Source organism: Mustela nivalis (assembly GCF_964662115.1).
Source record: "Mustela nivalis genome assembly, chromosome: 6".
Lineage (NCBI taxonomy): Eukaryota > Metazoa > Chordata > Mammalia > Carnivora > Mustelidae > Mustela > Mustela nivalis.
The window spans coordinates 81,492,832-81,507,943 of record NC_139025.1 but is presented as its reverse complement, the minus strand read 5'-3'; the positions used below and the strand labels follow the sequence as shown (position 1 = coordinate 81,507,943).

Genomic DNA, 15,112 nt, shown 5'->3' with positions numbered 1-15,112 from the left:
TTTTCCCCTCCCTTTTCATAAGGGTCTTGGTTCTTACCATTATAAGCTTATTAGCAGAAATATTTTTGTAGTTCACCCCATTTTGTCTGATTGCAAAAATAACAGTATTATTTCTAGGTATTTTTGGAAAGCACAGAAAAAAATTAAGAAATAAATAAAAAAAAAACCCATTCCTTAATACTGCCTTTTTTTTTTCTTTTTAAATTTGGTACCATAATTTCTAGATGGGTTTGGATCCTGTTTTCCACTTGTCATTATATTGGGAATCTTCCTCCTTACCATGATTTCATATATATATATATATATATATGTATGCATTTATCTCTATATATGTATATAAATATGTATCTATCTATATAAAATATATAAAACATAAAACATAAACTATAAGATTTTTATAAAAATATAGGTAGATCTAGTCTTGCTTTTTGTTGTGGGGGGATGAGAGAAGTAGGCATTATCTTTATTGTGGTAATGGTTTCTTGGGTGGATGTATATATTGCAGATTGCCAAGTTTTATACTTAAAATATGTACAGTTTAGTTGACTTCAGCTATACCTCAATAAAATTACCAAAAAATGGCTCGAGTTGGTCTTTTGAAGCATTCTTAAATACATGAAGAAAAATACCATCAGAAGTGCTACAGAGTGATACAAAGAATACTATAATAAAAGCCCCCACCTCAATAAAATTACCAGAAAATGGCATGAGCTAGTCTTTTGAAGCATTCTTAAATACATGAAGAGAAATACCATTAGAAGTGCTACAGAGTGATACAAAGAATACTATAATAAAAGCCCCCAGCTTATACGTACAAGACTTTCCTTGTGCAGGATGGCTATGATGATTTACAAGCAGCCTTTGTGGACCTGTGCCTTCATAGGTATGCCTGCCTCTTTGTAGATGTGCTCTGTGGGTGTGTGACCTGTGCAGTCACAGAAGATTCTATGCCTGGTCACCATCTTAAAATTCTTTTTTTTCTGGCTGAAATAACGGAAATTTATTTTCTCACATTTTGGAGGCTGGAAGTTCCAAGGGAGGTGTCAGCGGGTTTGGCTTGAGTCTGTCCTTCGTGGCTTGCAGATGGCTGCCTACTTGCTATGGAGCTGCGTGATCACGCTAGCTTTTTTACGCTTAGTGGTAGCATGTATATTTTTCAACCCTCTGATTTTAACTTCAGTATCTTTATCTCTAAAGTGGGTTATTTGTTACTATACCATGGCTGGAAGCAGAAGTTGCCTTCTTACTTTTCCAAACCTACTTTGTTCTTTCCTGTAAATGTCTTTTCTTTTTGATCAGCTGGAGTTCGATTCTGTTGTTTGCAATCAAGAATGTTGGTAGTATGATACTGCTGCTGGGAGCAGACTGGAAGCAACCATTCTTCAAGGGAAGTTGAGGGATCTAGGCTTGCTATTTGGGGGCAAAAGTTGGTGAAAATCCCTTTATATTATTAGGAGATGGTCTTCTGGGGGCTCAGGGCATGCAGTGGTGAAAAGAATCCCTTATTGTCACCTGAATTGAATAGCTCACTGAATACAAAATTTAGAGAAGTAAAATTGGCTCTTGGGATTGAGGGATACGAAGGGAGTGGATAATTTAAAATATTATGGGATGGCTGGACACAGCCAGACCTCACAGGAAGGGAGATAAGAAAGTAAATATCAGAGCCTTCCTCTCCATCCTCCATCTCTTGTGCTGAGGCTCTCCATTCTTCTGATTTGTTATATTTCAAGTAATTTTGGATTGTGTCATACACCTTATGAATGTCATATTGTAGAGACTCTGCTGTTTTCCATTTCCTCTAGTAAGTCATGTTTTTTCATTCTAGCAAAATTGATTAGATATGAGCTCCAAACTCTGATTTTCTCCAGTTCCAAACTGAGTTCAGTTCTCTTCTTTTACCTTTAGGTGAGGTACTTTGAGCCTGCTCCTTGCAGACACGGCTCAGGAGACAGCCAGGTATGTGAGCAGGGCTGAATTTGAGTATTCCCTTTCTGGTTCTTTTCCTTGAAAAATATTTCCTTTACCCAATAACTGCAGTTACCCTGGACTCCATACTCTGATTCCCTAGGCCAGAACAACGGCGATTTTCCACCCATGCTTGATGCTCTGTATATGCTAACTGAGCCTTCCTTCAGGTTATAAGAGAAGCAGCAAAATGGCGTACTTATGCCACATACTGCCCTCTCTCATGCATGGACTCCCCATAGGAATATACTTTCCTTCAATTTCTTGTGCCTCCATGTAGCTGCTGCCTGTGTATATCCATATTTCATAGTATTTCTCTGTGGAAGACTTATTCCATGCGGATTACATAGAGGTTTTATCCTATGCATAGTAGTATGTTTACTTGGCTATTACTAGAAGCTCAATCCTTGTTTTATTTAAAAAAAATTTTTTTTTCAATTCTTGTTTTGAAGCATCTCTTTGGGGGCGCCTGGGTGGCTCAGTCGGCTAAGCATCTGCCTTCAGCTCAGGTCATGATCCCAGGGTCCTGGGATCGAGACCCACATCGGGCTTCCTGCTCCATGGGGAACCTGCTTCTCCCTCTCCCTCTGTCTGCTGCTCTGCCTGCTTGTATTCTCTCTCTGTCAAATAAATAAATAAAATCTTAAAAAAACCCCAAATCTTTGTTTTTTCTCTTCATGTTTCTAGAAGGTCCCTGCCCCCACTATTATGGATGCAACAAACCCTTCAAATGCTTTCAGGTTTGTGGTAAAATCGGGTGCCCGGATGTTACATGTGGGAGGGACATTAAAGATTATTTAGCAGAACCTCTTCATTGCACAGACAAGAAAACTGAGTCTCAAGGAAGCAAGTAATTTACCTACAATGCTGGGGGAGATGAGTGAGAGTAATCTGTGGGAGAGATCTGTGGGAGACACTGAAGTTTGCCAAGGAGAGACACATCTTCTGAAGACTGAAATGTGATTTGTGAAACTGGTAAGGAAGAAACTTTCTTTGGTGCCTCTCTGTAGCAGTGATAAGGGTATTATAGATTCAGAGGCTTGAAATGAGTAAGAGAAAGGATTTCTTTGGAAATCTTTTCTGAAACTGCCATAAATTTTAGAAACATCCAGTTGGGAAACACATCAAACATGTCTTTTCTCAAGCAAGTTGTCACATTTCATCACCGTAGCTGGTTTTCTATTTCAGTCTCTCTCTCCTGAAGCAGCTGTGTTCACGCTGAAGAGAGGCTTGGAGCTTGAGACAGACAATGACATGTGTTGCCTCAAGTGAGAAGCCTTTACCAAAAGGTTTAAAGGTCCTCTCAGTCTTTGTTTGCTTGTCTGTTTAAATAAGAATATACAGACTTCTCCCTGATGTCCACCTCCTTCCCTCATCTCTCCTTTCTCTCCCACTCCATCACAACTGACAACATTTGGAAAAGATGACCTCAGCTGGGTCTCTTACCAGTAGTCACTCTTTATGTCAAAATTGAATCTTGATGCTTTATTTATCCAGTCACCTTAGTGGATTGGATGGTTGAAACTTCTTAAATTTATGCTTTTTGGGTTTTCATTGTTGCTGTGCTTTCAATTCCAGAATCATAAAAATAAATTAAGAGAGTAGGGGGAAAACTGAAGCCAAGTCAACAAAAACTTGTCCGTTGGGTGGGTGGGTGGGTCAGGGAGTTGAACGTAGTATCAAACACGAGTGCCTAGAATTAAAAGTACATTAAGATATAAAATACTTAGTCCCTAATTTACATACATTTGTTGTTGTTTTTTTAAAATATAATTTTATTTTTTCAGTGTTCCAGGATTCATTGTTTCTGCACCAGACCCAGGGCCCCATGCAATAGTGCCCTCTTTTTTTTTTTTCTTAAGATTTTATTTATTTGAAAGAAAGAGAGAGAAAGAGTGAGAGAGCATGAGAGGGGAGAAGGTCAGAGGGAGAAGCAGACTCCCCACAGAGCTGGGAACCTAATGCAGGACTCGAACCCAGAACCCCAAGATCATGACCTGAGCTGAAGGCAGTGGCTTAACCAACTGAGCCACCCAGGCACCCCAATACATGCCCTCCTTAATACCCACAAATTACATACATTTGATGCAATTTGCAAGAAATTGTATCTTGAAATAGAAAGAAATGTGGGGTTTTTTAAATTTACTTTTTCAGTGTTCCAAGATTCATTGTTTATGCACCATACCCAGTGCTCCAGGCAATCCATGCCCTCCTTAATACCCACCACCAAGCTCACCCAACCCTTTCCCCACTCCCCTCCAAAACCCTCAGATTGTTTCTTAGAGTCCACAGTCTCATGGTTCGTCTCCCCCCTCCAGTTTCCCCCAACTCACTTCTCCTCTCCTTCTCCCAATATCTTCCATGTTATTCCTTATGCTCCACAAGTAAGTGAAACCATATGATAATTAATTCTCTCTGCTTCACTTATTTCACTCAGCATAATCCCCTCCAGTCTTGTCCAAGTTGGGTGTTCATCCTTTCTGATGGAGGCATAATACTCCATCAGAGTATTATGGACCATATCTTCTTTATCCATTTGTCTGTTGAAGGGCATCTTGGCTCTTTCCACAGTTTGGTGACTGTGGCCATTGCTGCTATGAACATTGGGGCATAGATGGCCCTTCTTTTCACTACATCTGTATCTTTGGAGTGAATACCCAGTAGTGCAATTGCAGGGTTATAGGTTCTATTTTTAATTTTTTGAGGAATCTCCACACTGTTTTCCAAAGTGGCTGCACGAACTTGCATTCCCACCAACAGCGTAAGAGGGTTCCTTTTTCTCCACAGCCTTTCCAACACTTGTTGTTTACTGTCTTGTTTTGGCCCTTCTAACTAGTGTAAGGTGGTATCTCAGTGTGGTTTTGATTTGAATCTCCTTGCTGGCTAATGATGATGAACATTTTTTCATGTGTCTATTAGCCATTTGTATGTCCTCTTTGGAGAAGTGTCTGTTCATGTTTTCTGCCCATTTTTTGATGTGATTATCTGTTTTGTGTGTGTTGAGTTTGAGGAGTTCTTTATAGACTCCTCTTTATAGACAGCCCTTTGTCTGTGATGTCATTTACGGATATCTTCTCCCATTCTGTGGATGCTTCATTGTTTTGTTGACTTTAATTTGCTGTGCAGAAGCTTTTGATCGTGATCAAGTCCTAAAAGTTCACTTTCGCTTTTGTTTCCTCTGCCTTTGGAGATAAGTCTCCCCTGCCCATCCCCGGTTCCTTTTTAAAATCACTTTTTAAAAAAAATTTCTTTTCAGTCTTCCAGACTTCATTGTTTATATACCACACCCAGTGTTCCATGCAATTGGTGCCCTCCTTAATTCCCACCACCAGGCTCACCCAACCTCCCACTCCCTCTCCTCCAAAACCCTTGGTTTGTTTCTCAGAGAAATGTGTATTTTAAAAGTGACCTCATTTAAATTTGGCAACTTTGTTTAAATTTGTTTGGAATTCTACTCTCCTAGTGGCAGGAGCTAACATATGAGGGGTAAGATGCTGGCCTGCTAGCATTCCTGGGACTTGAAAGCCATTTGTTAAACCCAAGGACCACACCTTTCAAGAAGATAAGCAACCAGATGAGTGCATCTAATTCTTTATTAAATGCGTAAAGCCAGGGTGGATTCATTGACCTGGAAGGATGCATTTCCTCATACATAAGCACTACCACAAAAAAAACACTGTGAAGTCTCTCCCTGCTCTGAGGATGAAGCCCTTTTAGTAATATGGTGGGATTTTCCAGATTCAGCATTTTGGCTGAATGCAGCATGTTCAGGAGGAATTTACTGCAGGGGCGAGCACTGGGTGGGTACACCTCTGTGTTTGTAGGATGCATGAGCAGTGGAGGGAATATATAACTCACAAGATGCCCATAATAGCATCTTGTGACTGCTTTCCTGGGTTGGGGTTCACGGCAGTAACCTCACAGGTACAAGTCTTTTATTTGGAGATCAGGAGGTGAAGAAGTAGCAATTGGACAGAGAATGGTTTTCTCTGAAATCAGTTATTAAAAATAAGCTGTTGCCATCACTATCTTTCTCACTTTAAATGGAACTGACACTATGACCAAATAATTGGTGGTAATTGTAGGCCTGGTGTCAGATTTAATAAACCACTCAAACCACAAATCCTCCAAAGACACAGTTAGTTCTCTATCACAAGATAGGACTTTCATATCCTTTAACACCTGATTACTGTTGCTTTTATTTTTCTTTGATATAATATTTCCTACTTTTTTAATAAAAGAGCTGTCATTTCTAATAAAAATTGAAAAAAAGTCATCCAGGGAAATAACACAATGGATGGGTATCATAGGCTGAGACATACTGAATAAATCCACATCTTCAGAAACTTGCAATAAAATTTTGACCCTAAGCTGGACCTTGTGTTGAGATGATAACTCACTGTGTGAAGTGAGAGGATTTCTCATTTCTGAGGTTTCTTAGTCTGGTCCTCTTGTCTCTGGAAGGCCTCTTCCCTGGAATGAGTAGTAGATTTGCTTGATCTTGGCTGAGTAGAAGCTGAAAACCCTTTTTACTCCTTGGGAGAGCAGAAGCACATTCCTTACTTTTGGCTCCTGTAGTAGAGGGAATTCACAATATACTACACCTTTTTGTGTTAGAATTATGTCCATCTATGCCCTTTATTATGTGATTTAGCAGTCTCTCCCATTAAAGTAGGGAGAATGTATTTCCCTATTGATGTTGGGACACAACTTGTGACTTGCTTTGGCACATGGAATATCTGTGGAAGTGGTAGTATGCTAGTTTAAAGCCAGGGCCTTAAGAAACATCATGTATTTTGGCTTATTTGCTTGCCTTGATGACATCGTACATGAGGAAGACACACTCTATAGAGCCTCTGGTCCAAGGAGGATGAGAGACTCATGGGGCAGACTTGACCTCACTTATCTGTAGTCTGAAGCCAAGCTACTCCAGCTGAACTCTAGTGAGCCAGGGAAGTAAATGCTTGTTGCTTTAAGCTCTTGGGTTTTGGGGAGGTTTGTTATACAGCATTACTGTGAAATAACTGACAGCCACAGATCCCTAGCAGGATATGGACTGAGCCTGTGACCTAAGTGCAGCCGATCAACTGCTTTTGAATGAGCCCTTAGAACTTGAAGGAGAGGCAGAAAGTGGGGTGTGGGTGGTATGTGTCAGACAAAGACATTATTCCTGGTGGCCGTGACTGAGTCAGTAAGGCAGCATGGCAGGGAGTGTCTGGGCTGGCAAAGCTTGATGAGCCCTGGTCAATGGCTGGGGCCAAGAAGTGTTGGTGGTGGGTCTTGAGTGGATTGTTCTAATTGTAGGGTCCTCACTATAGCTTACTGCCCTTAAGTGTTCACCCTCATCTTGTTAGTCCTTCTCTGACTCTTAGTCACTCAGTATCATTTGGGTAAATTATCTTTCTGCTTGGGTTTGCAGGGATAGGTTACATACTTGCAACCAAGAATCCTGACCAGTACTCCGTGGATTTGGAAGGAACTTGGTTTTCCCATGATTATATCCCCTTTGCATGGTTTTCTAGTATATGGAACACAGTCCTGGACTATCTCCTGCAATCCTCCACACACCTGTCTATGCAGTATAGCAGTGTGTTTCAGAGCTCTACTTCACACTACAGGGTTTGCTCTCTGGGTCTGCAGTGGACATTCTTGTGGGGCAAGCCATTTAAGCTCTCTGAGCCATAGATCCCAGTGATCAAAATGGTGCTACAGACTGTGCGCAGCTTAGAGGCACTTACAATAAGATTTGTTGTGTGAAAGACTATCGGCAAGTCCTAGCTGCGAGTAGTAGTAGGAGAAGTGAGGATGATGATGGGATGCTCCTGTGCTAAGGTGAATATTACTTTGTGAGAGCACAGTTATCTGTGCTCTCAGTTATTTGAATCTCATCCAAAGTCACACGGATGTAAATGGTAGAGTTGGGATCTACTCTGTTTTCCTGCCTTACCATGGTTCCAGATCTTTATGACTTAGCATAATGCAGTGGTTCTGAACCTTTTGTCCTGCCTAGCTTCTATGTCTACAGTACCCCAAGGGCCATGTCTAGAGTTTGAAGATGCTCTTTCTGTACTTTGCTGGGGTGGTAGTGTTCAAACCCATGTCCCTTTTAGATGGGTTTAGTAGCTCATACCTCACCACTATTCCTCTCTATTTTGATCCCTGCTTTTCTCCATTCCTGCATCCTAATCTGAGAATTTCTGCAGAGTGATCGGATGCTTCTGATGGAAGTTACATTGATGGAAGTTTGTGTGTTACAGCTCCTAGGGCATGGGTGGGGAGAAGACTGAGAATAGTTATGAGATAATCTAGTTGGTTTCATGTTTCATGATGGTGTCTTGATGATGGAGTGGAAGGTGGTAGTGAGCAAGCATCCAGGAGAATGCAGCCATGGAACAAGAAGGCAGCAGAGAAAAGACCTGTAGGGGGCATCAGCATTTTGGGATGGAAGAGTCAGAGAAATCTTCACTTCCTTTTTTTAGAGAGAGAGCATGCATGCAGGTGGGAGGGGCAAGGGGGAGAGGCAGAGGCAGAGGGAGAGGGAGAGAGGATCTTAAGCAGGCTCCATGCTCAGCATGGAACCCAATGCAGGGCTTGATCTCACAACCCTGAGATCATAACCTGAGCCTAAATCAAGAGTTGGATGCTTAACTGAGCCACCCTGGTGCCCTTTTACTTCTTTTCCCTAAGATTCTCCTTGGTTCAAGAATGTTGATGGTACCAAAGCAATAGCAGATACCATAACAGATTTGAAGCTTATCCCCAAACTCCAGGTGTGTGAAATATCATTTACTTTCTATCGTGTAATTCAGTCACTCTTCCCCTGCTAGACAATTAATACTCAGCCATTCTGAGGTTTCTTCCTTTATACTGCCCCCTAACCCTGGCCTCTGCTTCATGGATTTGGTTCATTGTTTCAGGTATTACCCAGTGCCATGTTTGGGACCTAAGATATCTTGGAACCTAAGGGATCTTTGGGACCTAAAGAGATCTTGCTGACGGGCCATCTGTCTCTAAGCCGAGACATCCTATGCCTTTGTCTTCATGATTCTTTCAAGTGTTGGGACACTGTTGCTTCCTGAATATGCTGGGACTGTGAAAAGCTTTGTGAGTCCATAGGGCATCCTGCACCCACAGCACTTCTTAGCATGTTGCTTCCACCTTGGTTATAATGCCAGGAGGTAGAAGTCTGGATCCCTGCTGCATTAGCACACAGCTCTCTCTTTCACTTGTCTTGAATTTTAGGGAGTCCTTTTCCAGTCTGGGGAGAGTCTCCCTCCATGTTTTTTTTGGGGGGAAGGTTGTTGTTTTATTCTTTTATATTTCTGCTACTTATTTCTGACACCTTGTCTCTGCTCTTCTACTTTCCTTTCTACTTCTTCTGGGAACTTGTGGAATTCTCCAAGGATAATGTATTTGTTGAACCACATACCTTCATTGGGCTGTTGAGCAGAGCTCTGCTACTAGCTTGAATAAAGGGAAGAGGGACTATGTTAGGAATTCTCTATACTCATTGATTAATATATCCAAAGATTTTCTAACAGTATGAACAAAAATGCAACACACTGCAATTTAATGTGAATCAGTTCTATCACTGCCAGTCAGTTTCTGGACAAGTCAGTTTGCTATTCTGTGCCTTAATTTCCTCATTTGCAAATAGTACTCCAGCATCCTAAGCTCAAGGCACTGTTATGAGGATGAATGGATTAAAAGATATAAAATGTTTTGGGGAAAAAATGCTACTACAGATATCTGAAATTAGTAAATGAAACCCTAGGACTGAGATGAATGCTGGAATATTTTGTATTGGCTGTAGTATTTTGATGTTGAGTTTGTGAAAAATATAATCACTGAGGAGAGGGCAAGGAAAGTAAAGAATAAAAACAAAACCTCATACGAAAAGACAATAATGATGTTTCTCATCTCAGTATCATCTCCAAATTGCCTGTTTTACTCCCATCAAACAATTGATGGGCAATGAGTTTGTGCTTATTTGCAGTTAAAGCTATTGCAGTGTTGACAATTAAATGTACATGCAGAACAGAATAATGGAGCAGTCCCATTTTATCACCAGTGTTAACCATTTTCTCCACAGGGCACAAAGAGCATGCGGGAGAGCACTGAGCTCTGCATGATTTGCATATAAAATGTGTCCTCTTTGTAGCCTGGATGTGCCTCAGTGGGGTCAGAAGTTTGTGTTGGGTCACAGTGGGTCTCCTGGTCATTACAGTCACTCACCGGTAATTTCTCTGGCCTTATTTCACTCCTCTCCTCCTCATTTCTTTGATTTGATGAAGAAATTACTGACCTGGAAGAGTCCTTCATGGCTGCCATCGGCCTCAGGATGAGGGAGTTTTCCACCTTTATAGCCACTGGATTCAGATATTTTTCTACCAATGACCTTGAGACTATAGCCTTTTGGTTTAGAGACTAATATTGGCCACAAACACAGGAACAATAATGAAGAGAAAGTATAGCAGACACTATTGGTGCCCTGCCCCAAGCCCTCAGCTTACCTGGGGTCATCAGCTGCTGTGGGATGCAGCGGCTTCTTACTTGTAGCACCTGTTTCTATTTTGCTGTGCCTGAAAACTTGCTTTGGTGCTATTTAAATTTGCTTCACCTCTGTAGGTCAACCTGGAAATATGTGTGCGATAGTTTTGGGGCATCTTAATCAATAGGGGACAAGTCAGTGGCTTGATGCCCCCCCTGCCCTCGCATCCCATCTTTTAGTGCAGTGGTTCTCAAAATGTAGCTCCTGGACCAGCAATATCAGTATCATCTAGGAACTTGTTAGAAATACAAGTTCTTGGACCCCATCCCAAACCTACTCAATGGGAAACTCTGAGAATGGAGCTCAGCAATCTGTGTTAACAAGCCCTCCAGGAGATTTTTCTGTGTCCTCAAGTCTGAGAACTGCGGCTTTAATGGAATGATTCTGAGGTGGCTTTCACACATTTTCTCAGACAATCTATGTTTTTTAAAAGAAAGATTTTATTTATTTGAGAGAAAGGTAATGAGAATGAGTCAGGGGAGAGGCAGAGGGAGAAGCAGACTCTCTGCTGAGCAGGGAGCCTGATGTGGGGCTTGATGCCAAGACGTTGGGATCATGACCTGAGCCAAAGGCAGGGGCGTAACCAACTGAGCCACCAGGCACCCTTCTCAGATAGTCTAGATGGGCTTAAGCCACTAATCCATCCTTTACTGACCCTCTCTTTTCCCTGTCTTGCTTTGCCCACCTTCTTATTTGTACTTATGAGGATCACCTCTAAAATAAAATCCCGCATCCAAACCCTGTTCTCAGAAGTTGTTTTAGGAACTTACAAATTCAGGATAAAAACTACCATCTGTTAAACATCTACCATGTTACAAAGCACTTTATATGCTTTATATGTATGTATGTGTGTGTGTGTGTGTGTATACACACATATATGTGAGTATATATGCATATATGTATATAAAAAATCTCTTTCAATCCTCACAGATGAGGAAGCCAGACCCAGCAAAATGAGTTCAGTTGTCTAGAGTCATTGCTTGTGTGTGCTAGTCATTGACTTGTTTAGATCTCTGTCTGTCTGACTACAAAGTACACACACACTGAGGATGGCAAAGCCAAACAAGTAATACATATACTGGGCTGAGAGCATGAGATTTGGAGTCAAATTTTTGTGTGTTTAAAAGCCAGTGTACCAAAATAAAACCCAGTCTACTATGTCATAGTTATGTAGCTTTAGTGACTTTTCTTCACCTCTCTGAATTCTCCTGTGCAGAGGCAATCATGGCCACCTCATGATAGTGCTCACTATAACATTCATAGCATTATTTACACAGGACACAGTGCTGGCTGAATACGGTTTCATTTAATCCATACCCCATCTTGAGATAGGTGTCCTTTTCCTCTTCTATTTTATTTTATTATTTTTTTGGAAGATTTTATGTATTTGAGAGAGAGAGTTGGGGGTGGGGAGAGGTGGAAGGAGAGTGAGAAGCAGACTTCTCACTGAGCAGGGAGCTTCACCCTAACACTGGTCTGGATCCCAGGACCCTGAGATCATGACTTGAGCCGAAGGCAGATGCTTAACTGACTGAGGCACTCAGGTGCTTCTTTGTTTTATTTTATTTTATTTATTTTTTAAAAAATTTATTCATTTTTTAAACTTTGAGAATGAGAGAGTGAGGGGAAGGGCAGAGGGAGAGGACAAGCAGACTCTGTGCTGAGCACCGAGCCTGATATGGGGCTAACTCCATCTCACCACCCTGAGATCATGACCTGGGCTGAAACCAAGAGTCAGATGCTTAACTGACTGAGCCTCCTGGGCACCCCTCATCTTCATTTTAAAGAGAAGGAAAGTGAGTAGCCTACGTTTGCTTTCCCAGCTCTCTTCTAGTAGGTCCCTAAAAACCTCAAACAGTTCTTGCTCAGTACAAATGTTAGTGTGTAGAAACTTATTTTTACATTTCTTCAAGAATATTCTGGTGAGATGAACATTGCTTTCTTGCTACCGAGAGAAAAATCAGTACTTAGGAGCATCATGTAAATTTAACAGGCAGTAGGCAGGAGCACCCTTAACACTGTTGTTTATACCAGCAGAACCATGAGCCCAGACCAGAGAGACAGGAGCTTGGAGCTGGATGGGACCTTTAAGATAACCTAGTCTAACTGCCTAATTTTACGGATGAGGAAGATGCAGACAAGGTAAGGAATTTGTCCAAGGTGATGTTCCAGTTTATTCTGGCTCAGGGCAAGTCCCAGCCAAACTAATGAGAAGGTACACCAGGACAGTACGGACCTCTTTTTCCTGGCTTGTATCTAGGTCATGAGACCTATCTCTGCTGTGTTAGTGACAGCTGCAGAAAATCCCTGCATATCAAAAAAGTATATCTTTGTGCTGCAAAGCCATTTACTACACTCATTCCCACTTCCAAAAATCATCCCATTCAGAAGGGCCAAAGAACCCTATCACTGTGAGCCTCAGTCCCTCCTGATATAAATAACATACCCTGATATGGATTCCTTCCCTGGGTGCCCAGAAGTCCTTTCCCTCAAAAACCCATGAGGCTTTGGCTTCCAGTTGCCTTTTCCCAGCTTACTCAAGGACTTGGTTAGTTCTCTAGGATGTCCCCAAATTGAAGAGAAGAAAGTGACCTGAAATACAGCAGAATCCTTTCTCCCATCGTTCTGCTCAGAGACTTTGGAACCGATATCCAATGTCCAGGTCTGGCTGAAAAGTGCTGGTTCCCATAAGTGCCACACTGCACATTGATGGGTGATCCCTGGAGTGGTAAGAGCAGAGCTGTGCTGGTTACCTGCCAAGACTGGCCACATATGTCCCCTCTTTCAGGCCGGCTGGATCATAGAATAGAGAGGCACCCACGGCTGCGGGACACAGCAGAGACAACCTACTCGGCCATGCAAAGTGTCAGTCCAGCTTAATCCAACTCTAATTACCTTCCTCACTCCCTTTTGGGCCTTGACCAATCAGAAAGTTTCCAAAATGTTCCTGAGGCCAGGTTTACTTCAGTTGCTGGGTTGTCAAAGCATAATTAATTTGTTCTAAAGCAGGGTATTCATTGGGACTATAGTGTTATAATTATTAATTTAGTTATGTGTTGTGTAGTGTTACAAAATATGCTGAAAATGTGAAGACTATTAAAACATCTACATTTGAGCAACATTACTGAAATCTGAAATATATTTCTACCAACCAAGAGTAAACATAGAGTATTTCTGTATATAGATCAATATATATCAAATATTATGTATAGCATCAGAAATCTCACTGGAGAGATAGGCAAGGAGCTGTAAGGATGCACTTTAGGATAGCAGGTAAGGGGTGGGGTTGATCACAGGATAAAATATTATTAAATGCAAACAAAATAAGAGCCATTGATGGCTTCACCACTTATAAATTTGACCAATTCTTTTAAAATCCATTTCTATTTCCTGCCTGCACCTCCTCCTGGGGGTAATGAATTCTGCAAATTTATTACCTGCTGTGTGAAGCAATACTTCCATCAAGCACACTGGGAACCTGGCTCTTGCAGCCAAGGAAGGTGAGTGAACTCTCTGCCAGTTATTTCTGCTTATTAAGTGTGGCAGGGCCATTTGTGAGGCAGAGGGATTTTCTGACAAATTGTGTCATTGTGATGCATCATTTTCGTAAATTATGTTACTATGCAGATTTAGGAAGCCAGAGCAGTTGGCATAATTTTATCTTGCGGACACCAATTGTATTTCCATCTTTGAAGTGACTGCTGGAGAGTGCGGATAAAATTGATGGCACCATTGGTGCTGGTGGGTAGGCCTTCCTAGTACACATTTTGGTATGCTTTACATTTCCGACCCGAGTTTGTGTCTTTCTTTCCTTTTTCTTTTCCTTTCTGATCTGCATTGAATCTATGTTATCTTGCTATTTGTGAGATAGACCCTTTTTGAACAGGAGGTGAATTGACAAGGCAGAGCCAGGCAGAGGTAGACAGACACACACAGACGGAAGGAAGCAGGGACATGGAGAAAAGACCAGGAAAAGACCAGGTCAGAGAGGAATGCGGGGCATGAGACTTGAGTAATACAGGGGCCTACACAGTTTCTGTCAGTACTCACCTCATAAATGCAGCATTCTTTGTTGACCATTCCAAAGTTTCATGTTTCAGGAAATTGATCTCTGAATAATGGCTAGCAAGCAATAAAATACATCAATTACTCAACCAAATGACAAAGCCCATCGATAGTCCTGTAGAAGCAGAATACATGCCCCATATTCTGCCCCTTAAGTCAGATTTACCTAGGTAGTGATTAAAAAGATATATATTTTTTTAATTTTTAATTTTTAATTTTTTTTAGTTCAGCTATAGCAAATGACACCTCACCCAAAGCTTTGGAGCTGTTGACTTTCACTGAGCAGTTCCAGTAAGAAAAGGAACTATGGGCACATAAGGTACAGGGTAGGAGATGGGATTCTAAAGAGTGAGCCTGTTTATTTATTTTTATTTATTATTTTAAAAAAGATTTTATTTATTTGACATGGTGGGGGCCAAGGAGAGGGAGAGGGAGAAGCAGGCTCCCAACTGAGCAGGGAGCCCGAAGTGAAACTCCATCCCAGGACCCTGTGAAGCTTAAATGACTGAGCCACCCAGGAGCCTCAAG

The 15,112-nt window shown here is 41.5% G+C and overlaps 2 long non-coding RNA genes across 3 annotated transcripts in view; both read left to right on the top strand.

Moving 5' to 3' along the window:
- Window positions 1-15,112, top strand: part of LOC309867045 — a 216,673-nt gene that overhangs the window by 82,225 nt on the left and 119,336 nt on the right. The gene's annotated exons all lie outside the window — the stretch shown is intronic.
- Window positions 12,560-14,017, top strand: LOC309867048. Its single transcript, XR_014312958.1, has 3 exons — window positions 12,560-12,661; window positions 13,073-13,247; window positions 13,970-14,017. It is a non-coding gene; the product is annotated as an uncharacterized lncRNA (long non-coding RNA).